We start from the raw sequence: 25,929 nt of genomic DNA, 5'->3' as shown, positions 1-25,929 counted from the left end.
ATGGTGCTTTGTATGTTGGAAAATAATTCTTGTTTTCCTGTACAACTCAAGCCAGAAGATATCGGTTTTGCCAGAGAAGAAATTGTATGTATTTCTATTCCATGCAATGAAGTAATCATTCCAAAAGTCCAGCTTAAGCAGATCCTTCATCATTCTGTCATTCAATCACTTTTCAGTCAGATCTATCCACTTTGGAGCTTTTTTGCAAGGCACAGGATGCTGGCATGAACACAAGTTATTATAATCGTAAATTATGATATGGGATAAATGTGATTTTATGGCATCTTTTCAGATTGCTCCATCTGACTGATTGAATTCATAAAGCATATTTGATTTTGCACCCACAGCTCTTGCAGCACACAATTCCACATTTGCATATTTGAGTCATCGTGTAATTATATATAACATGTTAGTTACACACTAATTGCTATGTATCCAGTCATTATGCCATTAACAGTGGGGAATTAAGTTTAATTCCAGGTCCTTTTCACTGCAAGACCTCCATATCACACGTATCCAAGGAAACCAGAATTTAGGCAGCCACTGGCCTATTTTGAGCAATTAGCACATGGCTTAGTACAGAAGGTTAACAGCAGGTATTGCCCAAATATAAGCGTGTAACAAAAGAGTCTCATTACCGATGAATATGCACTGAACAATGCATTTCTTACAGCCTCTATATGGCAAGCTGTAGTCATCTATATCCCTGTATGCAGGAATTTCATTATACCAAATACTGTATAGCATTAAATATGACACATTTTCTCCACTTGCGTGAGCGATCAAAAGAAGCGCATGGAGCACCACGACAGGGCGATGTTAAATGCCACAGCTGCAGCAGAACATGCAAAGCAGTCAAAAAGCTATCGCGTGCCAGTCATGAAAACGATGAGCTTGTAGAGCTTACGAGGTCACTAAAACATGTAGATGTGCCTGGCTGGGATGGCTCAGAGTGTAGGGGTGGATCCAGTGGTGCAGCACACAGGGTAGGTGACGCTGATGAGCTCTCTGGCACCACGGTGAGTACACACGTAGCTGTGATTAACGGCAGCAATGCCCCATCCACCTACCCGAGCACCCGACATGCACCACCGCTAGGCTTGCAGAAAAGGAGACAGATGTTTTATTCATTAATGGGTGCTATTAGGCACCGGGGCTCCATGGGGCACCATCCTTCCAGGGGCCTGCGGCTGGAGCACAAAGAGAGACAGCAGTTTGGTGCAGAGTAAAATTATAATTTGCGTGGGCTTTCAGGATGAACTGAAGGCCATTTGCTATAGACCCCCCAAAAGCAAAGACTGAAAGTCTGAGTTAACCAGCACAAGATGAAGATAAATGGCCTGGAAGGGTGAAGAGAGGACAGTGAGAACAATATATAATATCACTTCCTTCAGTCCTTTTCTATTTCTATTTCATTAACCTACTTATTTAATATCCAACCTGTTCATTCAATCCTCTCTTCCTGGATGGTAAAGTCTTCGTTATTGGTAATTTTGTAAGGCTTGGTTATTGGACTACACAACATCTTAAACCTAGTTAAACTGAAGCTATGACAATTTCTCAGGGTTCTCACATGGTGGACTGAACAAGAGTGTGGAAAGTTTATACACAAAAGTGTGTTTTTGGAGAGGATGTTAACTGTAGTGGGAGGTTTGCAATGATTACTCTTCAGGTTATCACACTAGAGGCTGCTTCAGTCTCCCACTACAGTAAATATTTTGAAACTTTACCAATGAAAAAAAACTGGATCCGTTTTGGTTCCTGGGACAGAATTGATATTTTTGATGGCATCAGAGCTATTGGGGCAGAGTTTGAAGTACATAACATCAATGACTGGTCAAATGAAAGTTTCACAGAATTACCAAAGGGGATCAATCACATGAAATGCCATTCTTAGACTCTTACATTCATGTAAGGAGTATGTGAGTAAAATAATTACAATACACAAAAAAAGCATTGGTATAATCTGAATATCTGTTGCAATGTCAAAGTTAATATAATATAATAATATAAATAATAATATAAATAATAAAGAACAAATTTCTGCTTCTTGATGTGGATATTTCTGTGATTCTATAGTTTCTTAAAATGGTAGTGAACCTCAATTAAAAAGAGACATACTTGATACCTCACTAAGCTTTCTATAAGATTCAATTCCAAGTAGAAAACAAAATGCTTCTGAGAATAAGAGCATCTGCCAAATCCTGTAAATGCAGTTGTACACCAAAGACCAATTAAAACAAAATTAATGAATGGATAAATGGAAAAAAAAAATGAATCAGTATACAAGACAACCAACAGCCACTTTATTAGAAACACCTATTTTGCACCTGGAGTGCCTAGTCATTATACATATATTTATATGTAGATGTAGTCAGTTGAAGTGAAGTACACAAGGTTTCCAGAGATTCGGGATGTTGTGGACTGAGGTCCTTCATCAGCTGTGCAAGCAAAGTGCTTATATAGTATTTTATACGTGTACAGTTATGGACTGAAGCCCATCTGCTGGCATGTACAATTCATCAACCAACTGCCACTGCATTCATTATTTGACAGTTTCCAGGTACTGCTGACTGGAGATTATTTGGGTAGCAGGCTATTCTTAATGCAGCATTAACACTGATGCAATGGTGTTGGCATGGTTGTGGGGGTTGAGTTTGTACACATTTATGATGCACAGCAGTGCTGAGGGAGTTTTACACATTGTTAAAGTCACTAATGGCTTGAGATTGGTCCACCATCCAAAAAAATCCTACAAACAGAAGCACCGTTGTCATAAATTAATCTGTGATGAAAGGCCAGTGTTGCTCATAAAAAAATTGTTTCTAATAAATTTTCTGTGTTGTCTTATTTTGTTATTGGACAGATTCATAACATTTGGATTTTTGCTGAGTTTCTGCAAATTTTTTTTTGAGTTTCACCCTAAGCATTTAATGAAATAAAGAAAAAGCACATAATGAGCTCAAATGGAAAATGAAAGAACCCCAACATAACATTACGGACTGACAAAGTGGTTACATCAGAGACAGCTTTTATAAGGTAGAAACAAAGACATGTGGACACATGTGTCATGGCATAAAAAGGGCGAGGACCCAATTTTGTGTGGGGGCGTGGCACAGAAACCAAAATACAAAACACGTGGTACTACAAAGACAACATAAACAAAAGCCACAGGGCTTGCTGCTAGCAGGGGGGAACTGTCATGGTACCCTCCACCAACTGCGAGCTTCCCGGCGTGTGAAGACAAAGGTGTAGCGCCGAGGCAAGGAAATGCAGCCACACCAGTGCACTCCTGGAAACCGTGCGTGGGCCACACTAGCCTACTTGTGGAATGCAGCTGGCACTGCGCCACCCTATGTATGAGACATGGTGGGCACATCACGCCACTCAGAGCTGGCACTGTGCGTACCCAGTGCTCAGGGTGAGCAGGCAAACGTGGGTTTCAAACTAAGGGTTTGATGAAACAAAGGAAAAACGTATAACATCAGATGGAAGATGAAACAAATCCAACTGACAAAGGGGTTATAACAGAAAGAGGTTGTATGAGGAAGAAACAAAGACACACAGATGTACACACAGGTGGCATGGCAAATAAAAGGGGAACACCTGTGTGGGGGGTGTGGCACAGAAACCAATATACAAAACATGTGGAACTCAAAAGACAATATAAACAAAAACCACATGGCCACCACTAGGTAGACACTACTGGCAAGGGGGAACCATCACAGTTCTGAGATCAGACAGGCTTTGTGTGGCTCAGGAACAAGAGAAAAAAAATCAGCCTTCAGTCCCAAAAAACATATAAGTCAAACCAGAAAAAGAATAGGAATAGCACCCTAAGACACCTTAAGGGCAAAACAAACTCATAAATTAAAATAAATCCACAGCAGACCAAATAATTGCACACCATCCTCACATCTCAGTTTTAATAGTCTTCACAGAGCAGGCAAATGGGCATTATCCTACTAGCTTATATGTATAAACAGAAAAAAATACATTTCAGGTAAAATTCTTAAATGGAAATAGTGATTGCATGAAGCAGCAGCATCCACTTTATCCAAAAACTAATTTAAATTTAATTTTAAGATACTTTTAATGTCCTTCACATGCCTTCATCTTCTTTCTCTCTCCCAGTACTATTAAACTGTTCCAGCACAGTTTCTAATAATAATTATTATTATGCTGTTTTTTTTGTTTTTTTTTAAATGCTCTGTCCACCCTAATACACCCCGAATTTATAACATTTAAGTTACCCTATGGAATATAATTTACATCAACAGGCCAAATTCACATCTCATCAAGGAAAAATATATGTATCTTAAATTGCAGTAAGCCACACAGGCTATCTGTTACATACTTAGGCACAAGTTTTTCCCTACCAGTTATATACTGAACTGCCCGAGAAAACTCCTACAATTCTCCAAACCCAGCTTTATTTTGACTAGTGCGCAATATCAGAATGTTCATAACAGCAGAAGGGACAGCTATGTGTTGCTTGAAAGACAGTGTGCACAGTATGAGTACGTATTACCTAGACTTGTTATTTCACATTTAGAAAAAGTCTTTCATCCTCTCTGAACACATGCACAACATGTTGGACATCAAGAATAAATTATGCTCCCAGGATGACTTAAGGCTAATATTCTATCCCAGTGTAATGGGATTTCCACTTGTTCAATGTGACATGGTGACATAGTGGGGAGTTCCTATTACGCAGTGACTGATAAATGGACAAGTGCATGAGTTACATGCCATTGCCTCAGTTGGAGTTGATGTGATGCCAGGTTGGGTTCTCGTGTTTGCAGCATTTTATCAGAAAATCAAAAATCTGAGCAGTTTAGAGAAGACATAGGCCTGGAGCAGTATAAGTAGTTGATACTCAAGATTAGCCACCTGCTGAAGAGCCTAGCAGCTGCTATTTGCCATACCTGGATTTTGCTGTACTGAGGCTTTGCTCCATTGGGACTTGTCTGCTTTACTGTTTGTTGCTGCATTCACTGTTAGCTTTTTGCTGGCAATATTTGTATGTTGAGCCACACAGTGATGGCAGAGCAAGAACCACTTAACCTAAACCCAGGTGTACAGCTCCTATAATTAGGTAGGTATTGTAGAGAGGTATTATACCGTGATGCAGAGTTGACCACTGCAACAGCAGACTCAGTTTTCACAAGACTGCCACTCCCAATACTTCAGGTATGCAGGGGGAAAATTTCCACCCTCTGAGTTAAAGAGCCAAATACCAGAAAGGTAGTTAATGGCTCACACGCTTCTGAATATTCTGGCAATGTGACCCTTCTAAGTTAGTGGGCAATTACCCTTGTTTTGTAGTTAAAATGGATGGGGTTCCATGCCTACTAGACATGGAGTCTTTGGTAATGACTATTTCAGAGTGTTTCATTTTACAGCACTTCAAGAGCTATGAGTGGTTGTGGCTTTGTGCTGTTAACAGCCTTGATACCCCCTATGTGGGCTATACTGAGCTGGATTTTGTTGTCCTGGGCAAGCACATAAATGGTTATGGTAAAGGATCCTTGTCATTCACCACCGGAAGGGCTTAGTAGGGATGAAGACCATCTGCCATTGTTATGAAAAGTTGTTTAGCTGTCATGGTCTTGAGTGGTTTAACTTCCCCATAGTGAAGGAGGCTCCTGCTTGGGATCAGACACTGCAGAATTCTCAACAAGCAGGTTGTTATAGTTCTGAAGGTGTGGAGAGGCCAGCTTAGGTCAGCAGTATTAGACCTGTGTGAACTCTTTGCATTTTGTTGCAGTTACTCGAACTACACTGCCCTATGTCTTTAAGAGCAGAGGTTCACCCACCACCTGAGCTTTTGGTGCTTGGTGCTGGTTCCTGATAGTAAACATGTAGCTTGCACTCTTATTGGTAATATAGGGAAAAGCAGTACGCTTTTCAACAGCCTTGCACAGTAGTAGGTATAATATGCCAGGTTCAGTATGTTTATTGGCTGGAGGGGATTGTGATTACATAGGTGAGCCTACAAGGCAACTGTTCAGACAGGAGTTGTAGGCCAAGTAGAGGAGTCTCCTGCAAATGTATTTACCTGTGTTTTCAGCTCATTTGGGCTGTACTAGCAACAAGTATGCTAGAGCGACTGACCTATTCCTCCATCAGATTATTAGTCTGTCAAAGAGCACATTTATCAATTTAAGGAAAGTTGGATGATTAGATAATGTACTGTCTCATCCCTCACCTATAGTTATTGTCAAGAAGAAAGACTGGCAGATACAGTTGTCTGTTGACTACAGGCAACTAAACAGTGAGACACAAAAGTATGCTTTCCCCTTACCCCTCTTTGAAAAATCACTGGATGCCCTTTCTGGGGCTCAGTGGTTTTCCACCTTGGTCTTTGTAAGTGGCTACAATCAGGTTCCATTGATGGAGTAAGACAAGGGTAAGACTATTTTTGCATCCCCTTTGGACTATTTGAATTCAATTAAATGCCTTTTGGATAGTGCAATGCTCCAATTCCCATTCAGCAGTTGATAGAACAGATATTCAGTGGCCAGAGTTTTCAGCCACTTACTTTGTACTTGGATGACATTGTTGTCTTTTCTTCCACAGTAGCACAATTTCTTGAAAGGTTGGAATTGGTCTTTGCATGACTCCAGTGGGAAGGTTTAAAAGGCAAATTAGAAAAGTGCTACTTATTCAGCAACAGCCAAGAAATGGCACCAAATTTCTGCCTTTTTCGGTTTTTCTACTTACTACAGATATTGTCTGGTAGCAGAAATGGTGGAGATACACCATTTCAGGGAAAGTTCAGGGACATCCATCGAGAGCCGCAGGATGGACGAATGTGAATGAGGGCTCCAGGGCATAAAGAAGAGGTTGGTAGCTGTTCCTGTGCTGGCGTATGCTGATTTCTCTAAGCCATTTGTGCTCAAGATAGATGCGAGTCATGTTCAGGTGCAGTGTTCAGCAAGGAGCACAAAATGTAGAGACCAGTACCCTATTCCAGTAGAGGACTTACATGCAAAGATAGGAATATTCATAACCATAGCTCTATGAAGCTCAGGTCATGCAAATGGCGATACTAATGTGTTGCCAAAGCAGGATACCATCAAAACCTACTACAGGGATGCTTTTTCCCATAAAATCTGGGAAACATCTGGCTATTGGTTGATCAGTAGAAGAGGTACAGAATATTGTTCTAGCCTTTCCCAGTAGTTCTAAGGCAGTCTTGATGCAGTTGCAGTTGAATTAACTAACTATCAGTGCTTTTATAGAGTTCTCCAGGAAGAGGCAGAAAATGTCTAAGCCACTAAAAGAGCTGTTGCGATAGCTGGGTCGACTTTTTCAGGAGGATGGTGGGGTGGAGGAGTGAAGCAGGTCCTACTACAGGAGGTCCTTCTGTGGGAGGCTTTTGGGTAGCTACATGATGTCCATGGCCATGAAGGTAGGTAGCAGACGTTTGAGTTGATTTGTAAACACTTTTATTGGCCTGATATGAGCATTCAGCTGCACTGTTGGAATTGTACCCAGTGTGCAATGTCTAAATCTAATTAGCCACCAGTTTGTGCTCCCATGGGACATCTATTGGCATTTAAATTTAATCAAATTTTGGCTATTGATTTTACCACATTGGAACAATCTAGTGATTGCTCATAGTATCTATTGGTGATAACAGACATGTTCTCCAGGCTGTTCCAACCTGAGATGAGAGCAAGCACTGTTGCTAAAACCTTGGCTCATGACATTTTTTTTTATAGGTTTGAGGTGTCAATTCAGCTTTTCTCTGACCATGGCCACAATATTTAGAGTGCTACTCACACAACCCTTTATCATACCCAAGGGAATGGTCATTGTGAGCATTTCAATAGGACACTATATGATCTGTTCTGAATGCTTTAAATAGCACAGGAGAGATTATGGATCCCATATCTTGCAGAGGTGAACACCTAGCAAAAATGGTATGATTCCAGCATTTTCTTTCTGGCCAAGATCTGAATCAAATCAGCCCTGAAGTGCTCTGCATGCATACAGCCAAACATAAGGAGTTTGCTGAAAGTAGGCGATAACCGAATCAAAAGTCTCAAAATGCACCAATATTTCCCCATGTTTGTCCTGCAAAACAGCTGATGGTGTTATAAATCAGTCACACAACAACCAGAACTGAGTCAGATGAAAGTCAAGCAAATATACTGATTAACAATTATCCTCATAATTAAGGATATTAACAAGTGTTACTCTAAACCACAATGACAAAAAACACATATAATAATTAATTAGTAATTAAATAAATCTTTTACATGGCTTTGTGTGTATTCCTTCTAAATGCTTTAATCCAAATTATATCAAACTAATGACATGAAAAACACTAAACATGAGCTGCTTGTACTCATATACTCATAAGAGTACAAGAACCAGATAATGACAATAAAAAGCAAGTTTTAAAAAATTTAATACTTATTTTTAAAAATTCATTTAAAATTCGGTTACTTTGAAATAAAAATAATTTTTATTCTTAAAATGTGTGCAGCCTGACATTTATAAATACTTATAATAATTTCCTGTTTTTCATCCTGCATCCCTAACCAGTGCCTGCCGCAGCCATTTGTTAAGAAATCTTTCTGTTTATCCAGAATATTCCTCCTTACAGCATCTGTTCAGAGCGAAGAGAAAAAGTCTTAATCCTTAACGGAATCCTTAAATGCAGCATTTTGCAGTGCTGGAAACTATATTTGCACACACAATTATGTTCAGAGATTTAAAAGTGCAATAAGAAAATTGGATTTTACAGGGTTTTTCTATTTAGAAATAGAAAAACAATCAAATCTATAAATAAACGTAAGGATACTTGGTACCACTGGATACCCAATTAAATGTATGTAATCTTCATGTTACATATCTCTTATACTAAACGCTGGGATTTAAAAAATACAAAAATAACTAGAGAGACAAAAGCATTTACAATTTACATGTACTGTTGATATTTGAGTTATTCTAAGTTGTGTGGTATTTTTTACTCTCATTGTGGTTGTTGGAGAGCTATGTTCTTATTTCATTTTTTTTTGTCTCTGGTCTAAAAAGGCTGGGGACAGATTTTACATATTTAAAAATATATAAAAATTGTACAGAAACCCAAAATAATCAAATTTATTTTTAATATATATATTTTAACAAATTAACAAAGGAAAGGAAAACTAATTCCATGTCCACCATATTATAAAGGAACTCAAATATGTTGAAAACATGGATATATGCTCTGAGATTGAGTAGACCTTGCACAGTATTTTCAATGGGATTGTAGTCAAGCTTTTGAATAATATAAAAACAATGTGGTTGCAGACAAGGATATATATTAATCAATTAATCCAGAATTCATATTTCAAAAGTGCAGATGTAATTACGTGCATCTCTCACTAGGTCCTGCACATCTCCCTCAGCATAAAATAAAGCATTCATACTATAAAATACAGTGTTTACAGTTGCAACAATACATACTATCTTACTTTTATAGTGTGTGTTAGACTGCAGCTCTCTCTATAGTGCTGCAGTCATCCAACACGAAGCACCTGCAACAATCACTCACATACTCCATTTAATCAACTAGAAACACAACATTGGGCTAAACTTTACACTATAAAATTACAAGATCAGGCAGGCCTTCATTTCCAGTACCAATGATGGACTGTTCAGTGGGGAAGTCCTATCTTCCATGTGTAATATTTTAAAATATATTACAACATAGTCTTTTAGAACCAAACAAGACACATCCACACACACCACAGGACACTCACTGTCAAGTATAGAGAATAAGGAAGGTTGTGAAAAAGAAAGTACAATTATATTACATTGACATGACACTTTTATCCAAAGTGACTTACCATTATCTCTGAATACTACTTGAGTAATTGAGGATTAAGGATCTTGCACAGGGAGCCAACAGTGGAAGCTTGGCAGTGGTGGGGCTTGGACCAGCAACATTCTGATTACTAGTCAAGGGCCTTAACCACTGAGCTACCAGGGAAAAGGTGTTATTTGTTTTTGTTTTCATTTGATGTTATTTCCTGTTTTATTTCCTGTAGTTTTTTTTCACGTCGCCAGATAACTGGGGTTGAATCAAGACAGTTTTGATTCTGTCAGGCCGTAACGAATACAAGGCTTAGTCTTATCACCAGTTGTGACATGACAGAAGGAGGATGACGCTTGTGGACATTTAAAGCTTCTTTATCATCAGCAGGGCGATCTGTAGTCGTAGTACTATGGTCAGAAACAGAGAATACAAAATAAAAATCCAAATGACATCCATAGTCCAATACAAAAACAGTCCAGGTCAAAACCAGATAGGCAAATGGAGCAGGCATTGGCAAAAAAAACATAACAAAACAAAATAGGTCGACAACAAGATTGACAGCTAACAGTAGAAACATTATGCACACACTAATAGAATATCAATACTTCGCAAAGAGAGACTGACAAAGGTTTGTCTAAGAGAATGAGCAACAGATTCAATCATCCGGCGATGAGTATCTTGTGAAATGATGCCTGAGAAGTTGGGAGTTGTAGCCCAGTAAGTGGTTAGCTGAGGTTGGCTGTGTGACATCAGAACAATATAATACATCCAGAAACTACGGATGACATGTTGTATATTGTAATATGAATATTTACCAGGTTGCATATCAGAATGAGACACACCTGTGAGTGTGCCTTCTTCTAGCTGGACCCACAGCCATCCTTGAGTGAAGGGAATGCAGGACATTCTGTAAAGGAAAAGCATTACAGGTGCAGTACTTAATTATGTCAGGATGTATATTTACCAGTAATTGCTATATAAAAGCCCAGGGAATGTTGTTGATTAAATGTTGGTATTTGTTAAATGGCATTTCTGAAATTATCTTGTAAATGTTTGTCTACTTTTAACCCCTTACATTTAATGGAACATTCCAGGCACTGGAGAATGAGGGTTTATGGTATAAAAGCACTGATGAATGTGTAATAAGGAATTCCTTCTCTGCTGAGAGAAGTGTATGTGAACTTTGTGTGGCTTTGCAGCCAACAGACTTTTTCTTTCGTTCTTTCTTTCAACTTGCTGAAGTTGTGATTGGGTGACTGCTTTTGAGGACTATTATTTGTCAAGAGTCACCCTAGAGAGTTGTATTCTACTCCATTTTAATCTTGCCTGGGATTTGTAAATATTTTTCCTTTTTTCACTTGCTTTTTTGAACACATTTTTTGAATAAACTTAGCTGAAACTGAACTTGGAGACTTTCCATAATCCTCTGTGGTGCGGCCTCTTTCACACTCGACACCACCTCAGCAATACTGCATTATTCTTCTCCTCCTTGCTCTGACATGATTGCAACTGAAAAAGAGTTTTTTAATGACTTGATTAGTTAGATTAGAATCAGGAGTGTTGGGAATGGGTAAAAGAAACAAGATAAGCGTTCCCATTAATACAGGTACTCTGCCATCAATGCTTTAGAGGACTGAAAAACTGACATACATAGTTTTATTGACTTTCATAAGAGGGTTAAATCAATTTAAAGTAAATTAATAACAATTTACTGTTCTCTTTCAAACATACAAATTATTCAATAATTAATGACCTTCAAACTGTAGACGGGTTAACCATCAGAAAAGGTTGGAACTATTAAATAATATATCTTAACTCATTCTTTAACTTGAATTACCAGTAGAGAGAATTTGGCACATTCAGTAAAAAGAGGGTTCTGGTATTCTGGAGTAATTATCGAAATATAAGCATCATTCCAAAGTAATAAGCCAAACTTAGATGAATGAATAATATGCACAATAAATCGGACACACCAAAATACAAGCCACACAAGACACCAGATGAAATAAAAATTCTGCCAATGTCCACTAACTCATAATTCCATCTTTCTAAACCTAATTTATTTTCTTGTTTTAGGCCTAGTTGGGCTTACCAACTCACTGGTATAAGCAAAAACACTGTTTGAAGACAATTGTTTTAAACCAAGTTAAAATGAAAATAATATTTTCTATAAAAACAACTGAAAAATATTTCAACTAAGATGATTCAGGAAGACATGGGGGTTCTGGAAGATTTTTAGTCCATGGGCTGGGCATGCATCTCTTAATCCATAAGATGACACCTTCACTCTCCCAGATCCCGGACTGGACCTCATTCTCCCCATCCTCGAGGACTAACCACGCCCCCTCTAATTCCTCATTGAGAAGGAGCATATACTCGCCTGGGACTATTCAGAGTTTTATCTTATGCAGGATCTTTTGGTCCTTGACCATCAATGGGGCAAATGGTATACCCCCTCTCCCAATCATCTGTATCTGGTACTATCCCATCAATCTGGGATTTTATTGTGCCCTTGTACATGAGTTCACTGATACAATGTGGTACCTCCTGGGATGATCTGTACAGCTTTGCGTTAGCAATGCAGATTTCTCATCTCTTCTGCTCTCATCTCTTCCCCTCTGCCTTCTTGCAGTGATAAAATATGCACCAAGTAGTTTCTGAGGTTCCATATCACACCATGTCACTCTCAGTGATGCCATCCTCCACACACTACAAAAAGTCAATTGGAAGATGAGGCTTTTGCTCAACAAGGCATGAGGAGAACGGCCAGTTGACTGATGGACTGTATAAGCCAATGGAATGGTTATAAGCCAATGGAAGTTGCAACAAGTACTGTGGCCACCTTGTCTTCTGCTCCAGAGCAAGGGTACATAGAAGGTCATGCACCCTTCTGTTGAATCTTTTACACTGGATTCCTCTCAGGATGATCTGGTGCCATTTTGCTTTTCTCTACCCCAGAGACCTTTTGCAGCCTATTCATCATCTCCCTTTCAAAATTTTGGCTTTGATCATAATGGATTATTTTACATAAAACACATACAACTATTTCTCAATTAGTACCTTAACAACTGTACTGGCCCTTTGATCTGAGGTGGGGAAGGATCATGTAAACTTGGAGAACATGTCAGTCACCACTAAAACATTTTTCTCTTCCATCGCTTGATTGTTCCAAGACTGGAAAGCCCTCTGCCACACCTTGGGCTGTACATCTTTAGCTACAACATAGCGTGAGCACTCTCTGCACCATCACTCAATGTCTTTTCTCTTGAAAGCTCAATAGCACCTCTGTCGTACCAGGCAGGTAGTTCTTTCTTCTCATGCTGTTATTGGTTTTTATGGAGTGCAACCAACACTCCAATGCCAGGTAGCTTAGTACTGTAATCAGGTAAATTAGGTCTGCTGCCTTTACTTAGTTTCTGCAGGCACCCTAGAATCCTTAAAGCTAAATAACGTTCTTAAAGTTCTGCCCTTCTTAAAGTTTTGCTTGTGACAACTGTAAGGTTTGATCATATAATATGCACTGATAAACAGAGCACAATGGGCTCCATAGCCACAATGATGAGTTAGCCATCAAGGTTATAGCATTACTAGAGAACGTTTTTCTGGCAGCCCCAACATATAATATGCCTCTAATATGACTTTTGAAATGCCTTCTCGTTCAAGCTGGTCATACCATCATTCCTTCTTGCCACACTGCTATGAAGAACATGCTGCAGTGCATAACAATACAGTGTCCTCAGTTTTTCCCAGCTCTTATATTGCTGTTTCTGTGGGTGCATTTCAGCCAGTGCGGGAATATGATGGAGCATGGGTAACTTTACCCATTGAGTGCTGGGGGAGTTTGGAATTGGAGGGGCTTTCATGGGCAGGCTATGGCTCTTAACAGCTCTCTGCAAGAGGGACCTCAGCAAATTTGATTATGTGTGTTCAGAGTGAAAATGTGGTATAACCATATGTGCTAGACTGATTACATTGAATCTGTGTGCATGTGCCTGTATGTGGTTCTGTTGGTCTTGGGAAGTGTTTGAGCTAATGGGTATGAGCATTTTGCAGGTTGTATAGAGATGGTTGTATAGAGTTCCCCTACAGGTGGGAGAGTTAAAAATAGTGCATGAGCAAAAATAGCATATGAGCATTGTTCTTAGCACCAAGCAGTCCATTGTGCGTGAGAAGGTGTAAGGCATGAGAGTGGTTTATATGGTTCAGTGGATACCTGAGATGTTAACATAAAGAGAGGGTCTGCACCTGGAGCCAATCAGTGGAAGGGTTTGTGTGTTTTACACAGCCAAGGGTTTGTTTTTCAAGGGTTCCTATGGTGTACACTTTTGACCTGCATTATCTGAGCGTTTTTTGAGAGCTGTTATTCTGGCAGAGGGAGAGTTTAAGAGTAATATTTATTCATAGTCCAAAATACCACACAACTGCATAAGATGGTTTTAATTTAGGTGTCTTATTTGACCTGGTAGTCCCAAGTAAAACTCTCCCTGTGTGTGTGTGTGTGTCTCTCTCTCTCTCTCTCTCTCTCTCTCTCTCTCTCTCTCTCTAGATCTATTTCTCTCTCCCTCACTCCCTTTGAGGATCCCTTTTGTTTCACCTGGCTGTGTCTGCCCTCCAGATGTCCCATAATACGTTTCATCTCTGCAGGAAGCTGTATCAGGATGAAGTTATTTGTTTTAAGATTTTCAGGAAGGAGAAGGGAAATAAGGAATACATGGCAGTCCTTTGTTCTTTTGTATTTGAGGTGGAAAATCCTCTCATCTATGCAATCTGAACAGTGTAAACAAGTAGCTGTTAATCTACAACATGAAAAATCTAAAGTAAAACCTCATAGTCTTGGCATAGCCTAGTTGTAGCCTACATTTGACTGTCTGTTCTTCAGTTTTGTGAGTGGATTTTGACCTGTAGCTCAGGGTTCAGTCAGGTTTGATGCAGCATGATCAGGCGATAAGACCCTTCAGGAACTCTGTGATTACTTTTGCCATCTTTCTTCCTTTGATGCAGCTTTCTTTGTTCCTATCTAGTCCAAATGAAACTGTTTGACAAGAATTGAGGTTTTGTCCACAAAGACAGAAATCCTTTATCATGGTTTGTTCAAAGAAATAAATAGAGGTAATATCTGGGGAGAAGTCGGATAAAGGGCATGAAATACACAGAAAGGGAGAGGTCACCGGTTGAACATAGTCTCTCACTGTATCTTTCTACAAAGAGAGTAAACCAGGGAGATAGACTCCTTTAAAGTCCTATTCTTTCATGGCCCATGAAGGTGTACGATGACATTTACAGTTCTATTACACCAGTTTACTGGTGCTGGTTCATTTTGAAGTTACTCTATTTGCGTGTGTGTGTGTGTGTGTGTGCACCGTGTGGTTAAGAACGCTGCAATGTGCAGTTTAGTGAGCTCTGCTCTTTCACCTGAATCGACTCATAGGGTTTGGTACTGATGAGTTCTGATTCAGGTAGCAGTTCCTAGGACTGGATTTGGAAAGGCACTGATGTAGACAGTCACTAAAGAGGTGCTCCTACACTGTTTCACGCTTGACCTTCTTTCAAAGATAACACAGAATCCATAGCCTTTTTTTTTTCTGGAAGCAGGACTAATCCTATCTCAGCTAAGCACATACAAACACACATACACTATAAACTGAGGCATGTTGGTAAACCTGGGAAATATATTTGTAGGCATATGCTCATATTTATGCTCAATATGCAGACAAAGAAATCACACACACACACACACACACACACACACACACACACACACACACACACACACACACACAGACTTCTGAAGATCCCAACTCACTTTTACTATGAAAGTAATGGGCTCTCGAGTGGCACGACAGAAAAGCATTTGCCCTGTCATTGTGAGTTTAGTGGTTTGAGCTCTGATGATGCCACAGGGAGCCAAGGGAGCTCAATGGCACTGCTTTTTGGATGGAGGGATGACATTACTTCCCACCTGCCACTCACTGCACCACTAGCCAATCATGGACGTCTTTGTGTGTGCTGACTATCTGCTGAGTGTGTTTGGCTGCTCTGTGTGGCTGCACACCCAGCAGCTGGTGCATCTTGAATGAAGCTTTCGTTCTCCCCACCCTTCTTGGTTGCTAGTTCTTGTATGAGAGCTTAGCATGTTGGGTGGGTGGCGATTGGCATAACAACGTAACTGGGAGAAAAATGGAAGGAAAAAATGGGAAAATAGACATCCAGACATCCAGGAGGGATGAAGAAACACCGAGTTTATTAAATCTTGACATGCACAGACTAACGCACATATCTCAAACATCGACCTTACACATGTTTGCTATCTAGGAATGGCATTCCCCTGGTAGCAAACATGTTTAATGGCATTGAAGGGGAATGGCATTTGTGACTAAAAGCTGAACTGATTCTGAAATAATAATTATGGCCGGTGTAAAAATAGGGCCAAAAGTCTCAAGTAATAACTTTTCTATGCTATGTCATAGACTATTTAGAACTTAAATGTATGTAAATTGTATCAGAATTATTTCTAAATGCCATTGTGGTAGGCACATGAAATATTTAACTTTGTGTATATTGTTTTGTAATATAATAATATGTGGCATATTCATTTTAGAGTGCTGAAGCCATTCTGTGGAGGGTCATGTGGCTTTGTGTATATATGTGAGTGTGGTTTCAGTGTTGGTAATAACCAACTGAGGAAACTTCAGAGAAACTCACTGCTCTTCTGCCAGAACACTTACATTAGTAATTTTCAATGGTGCAGTTTTCTTATGTTTTCTCAGCTCATGAAGGCCTTGCTAATCATTTAATGAGTTGAATCATGTATGTTAGAACAGAAATATAAACAAGAAATATAAACAAAAATATATAAACAGAAATACAGGCAAAAAATAAAGTATTACTATGCTTAAATAGAGAAAGCCATATAAAGTCTCTTGCAGTTGTATATGAAGACGGCTAATGATGTTTCTGTCTCAGGCAATTGGTAATGCAAAAAGCTTCAACAGACTCAGAATAGTCCCACTTTGGTCGCCTAGCAACCTGGGTGTTGTCTTTTCTCAAATGAAGAACAAGGTCAGTGGTGACAAACAGCACAGTGGACTGGGTCAGGTTGGGTTCAACCCTAACGTATACGGTAGGCCCACGTCTGCACTGCTATGACTTCAGGCATCTTATGCAGTATATAGCATATGCAGGATGCGTGTGACCAGCTATTGAGTTTTACATAAGTCTTTCAGGAAAAAATTCATATCGGCCTTTGATAAAGACCTTGCTGAATAATACGGTTAAATTGATTTAGAGCAGAAACACTGTATGTTTGAGTATATGAAGCACTACTCACACAAGATTAAAATGGGCCTCATATTACTGATATTAAGTATTAGAGACCTTCTGAAATATCATTACTGTGTGAGAGCATGAATAATTTTAACTGACAACCTCATGAGCCTGTGTATAACTGGACAGACAGCCTACTTCTAGAGCAAATTAGTCACATTATTATTTTTATCCTATGTAAGTAATAATAATACACTGCAAATTTAGCACAAGCACAATGGCACTCTGCCCTTTTCATAAAGGCTTATATTGCTGTAGTCCTGTAAAATTATTACAGACGTACTCAATTCACCCAGGATTACTATAATAATTTGCTTGGGACAAATGGTTTTAGAACATTACTACTACTGTTTGTGTACTGTAACCACTTATAAACTCACTTGTAATAGCATTTACAGCTACACAATGTAATCAGTACAACAAAAGAAGTTGGATTTATATTTGATAAAGAGTGGGGTTCTAACTTCAGTGCCAGCAACCTATTGCGCCACACAGTTTAATGTTTTTTCTGCTCTAATGCACCCGATTTACCTCATCAGGTAGATATCGAGCCCTTCATACACTTTTGATTTCTTTCATAATCTTTCATGCAGTAAGTCGCGTTAGAATTGGGAGAGTAGCTTTGTATTGTATTGTATCTCTCAATTGAGGTTTCAGCACTGGGCCTTATTTCTGGCAGTATCTCATTTAAGGTTATTTTGGACTTTTGCAAGTCATTCTTAATAAGAGGATCTACTAAATACCATGAATGTAAATCTGAAATCTGAAATTCATGGAAGAACCCAAGAACTCTGGACTTATGTTAGGTAGGCTTACATTACTAAGGTCACAAACATCTGGTGAGGACTCTCCAACGTCATGCTCACGTGAGGATGACTGAGGAAGGCATGCATCAGCTGTGGCACTGATTCATTTGGCTGACTTTTTTTTCGGCTAAACGACAAAAAGCAGCAGAGGTGCAACGTTCCTCCGTATGGATGAAACATTTTCAGCAAAGGCCATCTTTCTCAGCAACACTGCTGCAGGTCCACTGCAAATGGTGTCTAAAACCAAGACAGCATGTAAAGGCTTGTGTTTTCCACCGCCTGACCGAAAGCCTCTCTCACACCGGCCCATCGGGCTCAAAACAACACTTTTGAGATGGAGTAGATATATTGTGAGCTATTTCAAATTGCTTAAAGGATACCTGCAGCTCAGCTATAAGTGTTAGGTAGGATTTACATTGGCCTTTGAAGACCATTTCTCTCTAGCCTACAACTCCTCAGTAGCCCCAAGCAGAAGAGCATGCTTTTATTCAGGTTTCAAATCAGCTGCAAAGCACCTTGTGTTTCAGTGTATACTGAGCCCTATGGGTAGCGCTGGAAAAAAAACCTTTCAAATAGTTGAACAAAGAAGAGCACAGTGATATAAAACATGTAAATACTGCCATTTGGTAAAGATAAACGTGGAGAAGCAGCCTGATGGCACCAGGGCAATGATCAATTTTTACCACCGAGAAGTATCAATGATGAGATACATTTGTCTGCTTGAAAAGGTGCATGTGCTTTGACAGAGAGAAGGATATAGGGGAATGGGAAATGTCATGTCGCATTACACATTCACTACGTTCTGTTTTTTCCTGATAATCCTCTATGCACTGCAGGCACTAGAGACTGTTTGACCTTCCTTTGTTCTGCGAGCGATGTTTTTCGCACTTTTCCAGACAATATGCGGGGTGTCTTTCATCCATAATGCATTCCAAACATGGCCGCTGGAGTCATGTATTTAATACATCGTCCTGTCTGTGACATCACACAAACAAAAAGAACCAGAGCGTCATAACCATCACCAGCCAATGTCAAAGTCACACTGTCAGCAGCCAACAGATGCATTATTCAGGTTGGGAATAAATGGGCCTGCACTATATTTCCCTGTCCTCAGTCTTTCTTTCTGTTTTTCCCCTCTGCTCTTATTTTCTAACTGGATCTTTCAAGCAGATTTTAGTCTGTGTGTGTGTGTGTGTGTGTGTGTGTGTGTGAGTGTGGGTGTGTATGTTCCTCTGAGCGAAACTCGTCAGAGCTTGGAGGTGTGATCGCGCCTGTGTGTATCAGTGCGGAGTGTGATGTACTGTTTATTCACAGGCATTGCGTCTGTAGATGCACAGTATCACACAAGCATGTGAGTGGAAAAAGCAGACAGCACTCAAGAGATGTGCCACCTCAAAGAGGAAGAAAAAGAGGAGGAAGAAGAAGAAGAAGAAGAAGTGGTAGTAATCATCTTTGTGTAGAGAAATAAGCTATAAGCTTCTGGCAAGTGTTCGGGAGTTTGGAGTTCAGAGCCTTTGTGTACACATATTGAAAATGTCTGGGAGGTTCCCTTCACTTGAAGCTCTTTGTATGTTTCTTCAATCTCTGTTATGAGTTTAGTGTTATTCTGGTACTGTCATGTTCAAGTAGACTTTGTGGTGTTAAATTGTTAGAAATGCTGATAAAATCTTTTTTTTTTTTTTAAAGCAACATACTGAATCTATGATATGTGCTCACATCTTTCTGAGTGTTGTGGGTCTGTACAATCATCACTGTCAGCAAAGCGTGAAGTGAGTTTTAATGCCACAATATATTAAATTTATTATTCTTTACATTTTTATTTTAATGGTCATTTAACAAGTTACTTATAGCAGTTCTTTTTAACAAAGGTGCAACTGCATCTGAACTGCCTCTGTAATTCAAAGCAGTGTGCATCTTAAATAGAGCACTTTAGCTCCTTCTATGCACACCTATTTCCCAAATGAAAAAGCACATTCCAGGACACTGCATACATCTGCTGGGGAACAAATGATTAAATAAATACACATCTCAAACAGAGCACTTACGAAAAAGTGGCCAGGCTTCTCGAAAAAGTACCTGACACATAAGTGGTGGCTGAGATGTTTAAGTTGCTCCCTGAGGTGACATGTACACTTGAAAAGTTCATGCATTTATTTAGAAGTTCTAAAAACTGTTAGGTGCTCACTGTTACCAAGACTGGAATATCATTATGGAACAGCAGGCAGGCTATCACTCTGATCCATAGATTGTAAGAGATCTATCTGAAGTATTAACATCAGACGTATTAGTGTTAAAAGGGCAGAAGTCACTATTTTTATAACAAATGGGTGAGAGTGGGTATTTTTTAATCAAAGAACATTTCAAAACCTTTAAACTATATGGAACAATGTTAATATCTAATAAATATTATCTCTAAAGGATACTTTGGTCAAACTAGCACTGATAAACCACAAATGAATTCTTATATTTTAATATACTTAACTGCTGCTCAAAAACACTCTCAGTAATACAATAAAAAATGTTTGGGTCAGTTTCACCTACCTTGACCATGTCTGCTCTAACTGGAAAATTTCCAAGTGATGAATTAGCTATGTGGCTCTATGATATAGAAGTAAACAACCAACATAAAAGTCTTTGTTGCAAACCACTTTAAGGTGTAGAGGACGATAGTGTAAGAGAAAATGTAATAAACTAAACTGTGCCTGGTCAAGTCTACGTCCCTACCACTGTCAGGGACAATCACACTCACCTGCGACTCTCAGACTCAGTCAAGCTCAGTGCATGCATGAGATATCAGATCGCAGCCTACCAGAGCCAGACTGTCAGCTATGATTACTGGTTGCCTTGAAATGATAATTACATCCCATTTTCTAGGCGTTATCCATTCGCAAGACACGCCAAGGACTACCACTCTTGCATTCGCAATATGGTATCCAGCATTTACCAACTCATTAAAGTTAGCTATGCAGAACCATATGACGTTTTATTCCAATGCAGATTTGATTATATCTGGATTACTAATCCATGGGAAGGCATCAAAGTCTAACAGCTTCAGAAGATCCTATTCAGAAGGGTACTGGTAAAAAAATCTTATAAATATCACAAAATATCACAAAGGTCTGATACAGCTATGAACTGGCAGATGTACTTTCACTAAAGTTTTCGCTAAGGATGTTTCAAACTTGAGCAGTTAATTTGGTTCCTGAATGAGACCAAATGTTATGTTACCACTTAATAAGAAGCATATGCACACACACACACACACACATACGCACACACACACAGGCGCATGCACGATAAGCCTGTCAGCTAATGCTTTTGTTCCAAATGAGGGCTGTAATGAAATGTGACAGGCTGTATGTGTGGGGGTTGTGTTGATGGCTAATTGCAGGGCTTGTTTAGTGAATAGGCTCATTGATCGACATCCACAGGTCTGCATAATGTCGCGTAAATAGGGCCTGATGGTGTCTTAACCTCATTTAAGCAGCACTGCTCATACAGTCTCGCTCTCTCAGGCCATGTGATTTAATGGAGAGGCTGTATGTTAGGCTTTCTCTGGAATGGATTCTCTAATTGCTTATTGGTTGTGAGAAGTCCGCAAGCTGTAGAAGAGCACAGTAAATCATGGGAAGGAAAAACTCAGAATGCTCATGTGTATCCATGAACACACATACACACAAATAATTATATCTTTGATTATCACAGTATGCCTTTTACACAATGGAAACAAAGTTTAGATGTTAGACAAAAATATAGCTATATAACTATATATATATATATATATATATATATATATATATATATATATATATATATATATATATATATATATATATATATGTGTGTGTGTGTGTGTGTGTGTGTGTGTGTGTGTGTGTGTGTGTGCACGTGTGCGCGTGTGCGCGTGTGCGCGTGTGTGTGTGTGTGTGTGTTTGCGTTTCAGGGACACAAAAGACAAAAACATGCTTCATCACTTTCTGTACTTTGCTAAGAATGCATAAACAGAGGATGAGTGGTGATTAAATGATAAAGCATTATTGTGTAATTGTACGTTAGCTATGATGTGATTTACGTTGTTTACAGAGAAAAACAACAAAAAATGAACAAAAACACTTCTCTCTATATTACTTCCTACAAATTAGGCACACGGGTATTTCATTGTAAGAGCACTGTGCGTTTAGTTCTGGACCATTCAGCATAGGAATGTATTTGTATTTCCTAATTTAATCATGTTTGGCATAAATGTCCATTTTTCATTGTGCCCGTGTTTGAGTACATAAAGGTGAAACAGGAGATTCTTTTCTACTGGTGAAGCAGGCTGGTGGGGGATGTTACCAGTATCAACCAGTACTGAATGATGAATCTCACAGTCTCACCCAAGCACGCACACACAGTCATACCATTTCTGTTACTCCTCCCCTCTTTCTCCTCTCATCCTCCCTCTTCTTTAAAGACTTATCTCCTAAGTTGGACAATCAGCTTTTATCAGCTTCAGTAAAATTACTCCCATTAACAATAAAAAGAACAGCGACATCGTTATAATGAAACAGCCTGCGATAGGTCACGTGAGTCATGCTCTGTTTGACCAGTTGCACACGTACACACACACACACACACACACACACACACACACACACACACACACTGTTACCTGTGACTCAAAGAGATTTATTCTCCTTTATATCCCCTTCTCCGGATGGAGTTCCGTGGCTGGGCATGCTGTGGCCTTCTGGGTAAAAAGAAAAGTCTCGGGGAGATAAATTATTAGCACATAGGCTGATTTGGCTGCTACGCTTGGCTACTCAGGCGAGCTTGTGTTTATAATTGATTAGCCTCCCACGATGTTTTCTCATTTAGCGACCTTTGTGAAACATGGACACGCTCGTAAAGCCCATCCTACCCTCCGTTCAATACCCCCCACCTCCCCATCATTCCAATCCACTCTCGTAACACAGGAACACTCCCCTGACCCGCAGAGACAAAGCAGGGATGAGACAGAGGGTGTGGGCAGTGGAGAAGGAGCGGCAGACCAGAGGCCATGTTAAGCTGCAACACTCATAACCTATTTCTCAGACTCCAAAAGGCTCTGAACACTGCTCTATGGCTGATAAAAGCTCACGGTAGGGTCCTTCGACCACACTTGCTCTCTGTATCTGGGCTTGGCTCTACTATAGTAACCAAAGAGAAGCCTTTCATCTATACTTCTCGCCTGTATATCTGATCCCTCATCTGCTATGTATAAAACGTAAATGAAAAGTTGCACTTGATACCTCAATCTCACACCCAGCATGTCAGGGTCGTACATTATTGGGTTTTCTATTTTGCAGATGGTCATTTCGCTATGTGTGACTCAGAACTGTAAAAGACTCCCAGATACTAATCTTCGTTCACTAAGCCTGCTGATTTCTGATGTGAGACCCGTCCTTGACACTTTAATTACCCAACATGCAGGTTTGAGCCAATCTTGCCATGTTTACACTCGTAATATTGATCCGCTTCTAATGGATAAGAGATGCCTCTTGGTCTGAGCTAAATATGATATGTGGGTCTCTCTTGTTTTCCCCTATCTCTCTACCTCTTCTCTAACTCATCTCTTCAGAGTGGAGAGGAAAGACGTGGGAGCTTATCCACTCAGCTCCCATTAGGCAAATATGCTTGTGTGTTTGTTTGTGTATGTGTGTCTTCTCTGTAGTGGGTCTTGGTAATTAGATGCTGATGGGCCTTCAATGGATTCAGCTTAGCACATAAGGGTGCAGAGACCTTGAAGAGCACAGATAACACAACAGTAACAACAATCACAATGACAATAACCATAATACATAATGGCTTTTGTTGTTGTTTAGTTTATATGTTTGTTTCATAACCAGTAATTAATATTATTAATAATTATTAATTAAGGCCTTACTTGGTATAGACTAAAACACAAATAATTTATCATAGATTCCTTTAGTATTTTAGTATCTCAGCAAGCTCTGAATTATATTGTACATTACTTTACACTTTAGAAACATTTAAGTAGTGTGGTTAATGTAACGTTTGCCGAGTACCGAAGGGCGTGGAGCAGGACGCACAGACCTCCTCGACAAGGACGAACATTTAATTGAAACATAAAGACAACGGCACTCACATGATTTATAAACAATAAACACCTCATGGTTAACACGGAACAAACACGATAAACACGGTAATATTTAACACTGACAAAAGAACATTCAACACTAACATTAACACCTTAAGTCAACAAAAACCGACGACACTGCACACAACGACAAGAGTTTAAATGCACAGAAGACTAACACAATACAGGTGTGTGCAGGTGTGGCTACGAAACAGGATCCTCCCACTGCATGTGGCGTGCCAACCACGTGACTCGTGTGACTTTAGCTTGAACTAAATTTGAATTTATATTTCTTAAATCAATAATCATATATACATACATCTTACAACACATAAATATTTTGTTAGCTCATATAGCAGCATATGGTTTCTGTCGTGAACCATCACATTTCAAGTGCTTTAGATTCATTAATTAGCTCTGCATTCATGTGTGTGGTTACACTGTGGGAGGGAATAAATATGAAAGTTAAATATGTGAGTGACAGCTGTTGTGGGTTGGCTTCTTGCTCTGTTATTGGTTTAAATTTTCTCTTTTTTTTTCATGCTGCTATGCGTCTGGCAATCACAGTGGCTTTATAATAATGTTGTAAATGTCCATAGTTCCCACACAGTAAAGTCAACATTGTTTAAATATATTGTATGTTTCAATTAATTTAGCTTAACACTATAGGCATGAGTTAATTTGGAGGGATATTAAACATCACTAAATACATCAGTCCAGCAGTGGCCTTGTGGTCAGATACTGAGCAATGTGGAAGAGTGGGGATATAGTTCACATAAAGTGTGCGTTGCAACAGACAGTACCGTTAAAATGTACTTCTAATAAAGTTTCTTATAAAATGGGTGGTGAGTATACATACCTGACAATAGTCTAATAACAATAAATGTATTACACTAGTAAACAAATATTCAACAATATTTATCAGTAGAATAACTTTAAAGGGGAGCAACAATCAAAATCAACTACATCCCATCAAAATAAATAAACCAGCTATTGTTATTTAAGCAGAAGATTACTAATCAGAACATGCACTGGAACAAACCATAGCTATAAATAAAAGCACACACTGAAAACATTCTGCTGAAAACAGAAATACACTGAAAACAAGTGTATCTATTTTTAAGAGATTGTTTACAACCAAAATAGTTTATAAACAATTTTTATCTTAATTTCCAGTTAAAAACTTCCTTTTGATTTGGGGTTTGCAGTATGTTAAAAGTCTCTCATTTGTTATTTGACATGTTGCTCAGATGAATAACGTTACATATCTAGCAAGATACTGTTGATGTAGCTAATGCAAAACATTGCAGAGAATATATTTTAGGGTTAGCCTCTGAGTAAGTACATTAGCTAGCTAGAAAGATAGATAGATAGATAGATAGATAGATAGATAGATAGATAGATAGATAGATAGATAGATAGATAGATAGATAGATAGATAGATAGATAGATAGATAGATAGATGACAGTTAAAGACATTGTACCAGCACTCTTTCACACAATGTATTGTAGGATATATAAATTGTAGGAAACAAATGATAAGGTTATGCAAAAAACAGCCACCCTATATAGCTAGTTGTTAATGCTAGTAGTTAATGCAAGTTGCAAACAAAAAACACAAAGCATAATACATCACAGGGCAAATCCTGGGCAAAAAAAATGAACACGAAGTGGTACAGGAGTTAATTCACAGGCGACTAGAGACTAAGCACAGAGCGAACAGAAGGCGTGCCTCAAGTGCATTGTCTGATAATGAAGCAAGTTAGTGACAGGTGCTAGTATTCAAGGAAGGCAAAATACTGAAGCTGTGCAGGTGTGGAGGGACCCATGACAGCACCTGAAAGATGCTTTGAAGGGCTATAACA

At 39.1% G+C, this 25,929-nt stretch overlaps 2 long non-coding RNA genes across 3 annotated transcripts in view; one reads left to right on the top strand and one right to left on the bottom strand.

Annotated features, from left to right (window-relative positions):
• The window catches only part of LOC145658791 (uncharacterized), a 29,240-nt gene extending 4,567 nt beyond the window's left edge, over nt 1-24,673 (top strand). The window contains exons 1-3 of one of the 2 annotated variants that reach the window (XR_014124668.1): nt 22,971-23,066; nt 23,274-23,397; nt 23,546-24,673. This is a non-coding gene — a long non-coding RNA (uncharacterized LOC145658791). Of the gene's footprint in view, nt 1-22,970; nt 23,067-23,273; nt 23,398-23,545 lie in introns of those variants that run through there. The other variant, XR_014124669.1, reaches the window with a different exon arrangement.
• Nucleotides 9,309-20,651, bottom strand: LOC145658798 (uncharacterized). Its single transcript, XR_014124692.1, has 4 exons — nt 20,488-20,651; nt 11,223-11,326; nt 10,660-10,724; nt 9,309-10,224 (listed from the first exon to the last, which is right to left on the bottom strand). It is a non-coding gene; the product is annotated as an uncharacterized LOC145658798 (long non-coding RNA).
• Nucleotides 24,674-25,929: the final 1,256 nt, after the last annotated feature.

Source organism: Electrophorus electricus, chromosome 7 (assembly GCF_041902795.1).
Source record: "Electrophorus electricus isolate QZ-2024a chromosome 7, ASM4190279v1, whole genome shotgun sequence".
NCBI lineage: Eukaryota > Metazoa > Chordata > Actinopteri > Gymnotiformes > Gymnotidae > Electrophorus > Electrophorus electricus.
The sequence above is the reverse complement of the archived record's forward strand: the minus strand, read 5'-3'. Positions and strand labels throughout refer to the sequence as shown.